Genomic DNA, 4,959 nt, shown 5'->3' with positions numbered 1-4,959 from the left:
GCCTTTGACTCAGTTTTCAATTTCATAAAACACTTTTTTGCAAAACACAACACACAATTCTCTATGTAACACACAAAAATCTAACATGAATTAATATTATGGCAAAGGTGTTTGCAAATGTTTGCTTTTGAGATGTGTTTGTGATATTTTGAATGCAGTGCTTCATTTTGCAAGAGATGAGAGGCATTATGCATTTTGTGTGTGCAGTTCTTGGATTTGTGTGTAAAGTTTTGAAAAAAGAGGCAAAGTTTTGAAAATGTGTGTAAGCAGTTTAAAAAAAAAACCTGTAAGAAAAACTGTAATAACTAGATTGAAAAGTCTGAAAGACAAATTTATGCTGGCTTATCTTAAAGTCTTGTTTAAAAACGTAAATGGTTTGGTCAGTTAGATGTTCTAGATGTTTGCTAAAGTGTTGCTAGTTGGTTGCTAGGATATTCTGGGTGGTTGCTAGGCTCTTGCTATGCAGTTGCTGGGGTGTTGCTAGAGTATATGGTTGATAGAGTTTGTTCTGGGTGATTACAGACATTCCCACCTCTGTTCATAACAGAAAATCAAACATTGTTTTCAAAACTGATCCAGTTTCAGTGCTTTCATATTATTGTATTTATTTCTAATGTTTGGAAATTCAAAAGTTTTTGTTGCTCTTAAACTTGTACTAAACATGATTATACCATCTAAGTAGCCTATATAACTGCATGTCTTCTTTAGTGATACAAGCTCAGAAACATTTATAACCTGTTGAAGTTTTTTATGTTGTGTATTGACTTGGTTCCATTATGGATATTGAAATGTTATTTATTTTTCATTTTAAACAGTATAGATGATTACTTAATGGTAATACAATATTTCTGAACACAACTGTACACAGGTATGTCAGACAATAAATGGGGGCTTGCTTTGGTGTTGCCACCCCTCATAAACCCCATGCCACCCCTTTGCCACCCTAAAAATAATTTTCTAGATCCGCCCCTGCAGCTGAAACCTCCACCTCAGCCAGCCAGCCTCCTGATTTCAGTCCATTTACTCTGCATCCATTTCCAAAAGCAGGAGCAAGAAAACATTCACGTGGTAAGAGAAAGAAAAGACAATCAGGAAGCCTGAAAGATACACCTGTGAAACAGGCACTCGAAGAGGCAGAAAAAATAGGAACACCAGAAAAAGGGCAAAAAAGAGATTGGCGTCTGGGAAGGGACAACATAAGAAAACAAGCAAAAAGCCCAAGTCCAATGACCAAGAGTATTCTGATTCGTCTGATGACGAGAATTTCTGCATTGTGTGCATGGAACACTTTGGAAACTCTATGTCAAAAAAAGTGTGGGTCAAGTGTGTTTCTTGTTAGTTCTGGGCCCATAAAGCCTGCACCACGGGGGCAACCATCTACATTTGCCACAACTGTGAGACTGACTGAACCCTTATGAGATATAAACTATAAACACACTCACACTGACACACACACTGCAATTTGTTATAGTGTTAAGTTTAAAGTCCCAAAAGAAATGCATCACACACACACACACACACACACACAAGTCAAGTCACCTTTATTTATATAGCGCTTTTAACAATACAGATTGTGTCAAAGCGTTTGGGCGCTAAATAGGAAAAGGATCTGCCGCCTGCAGTTGATTTTGATATTCTAGGTATTATCAAATGGCCAGAGTTTTGAGAACGCAGCGGACGTGGAGGACTATAATGTAACAAGAGCTCGTTCAAATACTGAGGTGCTAAACCATTCAGGGCTTTATAAGTAATTAGCAAGATTTTAAAATCTATACGATGTTTAATAGGGAGCCAGTGCAGTGTTGACAGAACCGGGCTAATATGGTCATTCTTCCTGGTTCTAGTAAGAACTCTAGCTGCTGCCTTTTGGACCAGCTGGAGTTTGTTTATTAAGCGTGCAGAGCAACCACCCAATAAAGCATTACAATAATCTAACCTTGAGGTGATAAACGCATGGATTAACATTTCTGCCTTTGACATTGAGAGCATAGGTCGTAATTTAGATATATTTTTGAGATGGAAAAATGCAGTTTTACAAATGCTAGAAACGTGTATTTCAAAGGAAATATTGCTATCAAATAGCACACCTAGGTTCCTAACTGATGACGAAGAATTGACAGAGCAGCCATCAAGTCTTAGACAGTGTTCTAGGTTATTATATGCAAAGGTTTTAGGCCCGATAATGAACACCTGTTTTTTCAGAATTTAGCTGCAAAAAATTACTCGTCATCCAGTTTTTTATATCGACGATGCATTCTGTTTGTTTTTCAAATTGGTATGTTTCTCCGGGCCGCGAAGAAATATAGAGCTGAGTATCATCAGCATAACATTGAAAGCTAACACCGTGTTTCCCGATGATATCTCCCAAGGGTAACATGTAAAGCGTGAAGAGTAACGGCCCTAGTACTGAGTCTTGAGGTACTCCATACTGCACTTGTGATTAATATGACACCTCTTTATTCACTGCTACGAATTGATGGCGGTCAGATAAGTACGATTTAAAACCATGCTAAGATCCAGTAGTATTAATAGTGAGATACAACCACGATCAGATGATAAGAGCAGGTCATTTGTAACGCTATTGCGAGCAGTCTCAGTACTATGATACGGTCTAAATCCTGACTGGAAATCCTCACAGATATCATTTTTCTCTAAGAAGGAATATAATTGTGAGGATACTACCTTTTCTAGTATCTTGGACAGAAAAGGGAGATTCGAGATCGGTCACACACCGTGTTTAGTTTAAAGTTCCAAAACTAATATACTACACACACACACACACACACAGAAATTTGTTATAGTTTTAAGTTTAAAGTTCCAAAGGAAATACACTACACTACACACACACACACAAATTTGATATAGTGTTAAGATGAAAGTTTTAACAAACTACAAAACACACACACAGCAATTTGTTATAGTCTTAAGTTAAAAGTTCCAGAATATTTTTGTTAGTTTAAATTGTTCACTTTGTTCTTCAATAAAGTTCTTGCATAATCTGGAAAGTGTGGATATTATTTCACCAATTTACCTCTTATTGTTACATCTATCACCAGCTAGTGTTACAACTCACCCTAGTAGTGGGGTAGGTTGCAACAACGGAACTCTTTGTATTTGACATTAACAAGTACAAGTTAAAGTGAGTTTTATTTGTAGTAGACAAATGTGGCTACAATGTATCAAAGTTTGAGAGATCTAGCATGAACAACCACTAAGTTACTGACCCTCAAACAAAAAGTGTTGCAATCATCCCCGGTTTCCCCCTATAAGTTTTTGTTTTTTAAAGTAACGATCAAGCAGCCAGCGGCAGACAGTGAGTTGATCATAGTTTTGCCTTCTCAAATCATCACAACTTGCCTAAAATAAAATCTATAGATATAAAACAGTTCAACCATATAACAATGTTAGTTTAAACGTTAAACCTAGATAAATGTGCGCTATTAGGCGCATATCCAATAGTTTGTGCAGAGTGTGGAAAATAAATCGTGCTTTGCAGGACATAGAGGTGCCGGCATGATCACTTGCATTTTTTCAGTGGAAACAACTTAAAATATGCTGTCATTTTTGCTCATAAAGGTAAGAGTAATAAATCATTCGGAACTGTAAAGGGTCTACTTTTATTTGTGTGCACTCACAATATCAACAAAACGTTGTGCTTTTATAAAATAAACAAACATTATGCGTTTTCTGCTGTCTTGGTCTTGAACAGGAGCGCTTCACAAAAATGAACCGAAACTCAGCGAATACATGCCTCACAGACATGATAAATATATCTATAGAAAGCTTTAAATTACTACTTAACGAAATAAAACAAATCGAAAACTAAATCTCTTTCATTATGTAATCCATAAAAATGCATTTCTCTCTAAAGGTGCGTCCAATGAGGAGATGGCGAGTCAGGATCGGCAACTTTATCCTTGCGACACGGACTCAGAAAACACTACTTTATTAGTAAATAATTCAAATATCTCCTTACTATTTCCCCCCAACACAATTACTTTTGCCAGTGCTTTGCGGCAAGCTTTAAAGTACTCCTAAATTTTTGCTGGTGCTCCTAACTTTTTGAAGTTGGGAGCACCAGTGCTACCAAGTAAAAAAGTTCATTTCGAGCCCTGAACCTATTGTGTGTGTTTAAATGCAGAACTCTTCTGTTTTTTATTATGTAGGCTATAATAGGTTGTGTAGTTGTCTTTAGCTCTGTATAGCTCTCACTTTGAATATTGAGAGAGTAGCCTACTTTTGATTACGGCTGCACTTATTGTTTGCACTTAATACTATAATAATATGTTCAATTTGTAAAAAGGCGTTTAGTTAGGAGTTCAAACGTTCTAGAAGCTCATAATTTATTTACAGTTCTAAGGTCTGAAGAGACTCACATGAAACCATGCAGGAGAGAAGCCAGTTAGGTTTGTGGCAAAACCTTTTACAGTGCTTGAGTGTTGTTGTCTTTTACATATGATAATTCATACTCAGAAAGTAGAACTGAATGACATTTATTACAATATGATTAGTTACAAAATTCAAAATGCACCTGCAGACTATTTTTCCAGTCATGTATTTGGCCATTGACCAAATATTTGGTCTTTTTTTTTTTTTAATGTGTAAAAATCTTACCTCATCTCGTCTCTTGAGTTAAGTGTGGGCAATAATGATAATCAACAAAAGACGAGGAGAAAATCATTCCCTGCTCTTGACAGAATGACATTTGCAGCTTTTATGCAATTGTTGTGCATTTATGTCTGATTTTATTAGCCAAAATCAAAAAAATGGCCCGGACACCTGTGTGTGTGTGTGTGTGTGTGTGTGAACATGCTTGTTCCATGTTGCATATGTGCTCTAGTACCAGTCCTTCATTTATGTATGACAATTTTCAGATTTATGACAGATTCTCTCTGTTGCAGTCACACACGTGTGTGTGTGTGTGTGTTTGTGTGTGTGTGTGTGTGTGTGTGTGTGTGT

The sequence above is a fragment of the Sinocyclocheilus rhinocerous genome, unplaced genomic scaffold, assembly GCF_001515625.1.
Source record: "Sinocyclocheilus rhinocerous isolate Xijiao unplaced genomic scaffold, SAMN03320098_v1.1 scaffold6835, whole genome shotgun sequence".
NCBI classification, from domain to species: Eukaryota; Metazoa; Chordata; class Actinopteri; order Cypriniformes; family Cyprinidae; genus Sinocyclocheilus; species Sinocyclocheilus rhinocerous.
The sequence above is the reverse complement of the archived record's forward strand: the minus strand, read 5'-3'. Positions refer to the sequence as shown.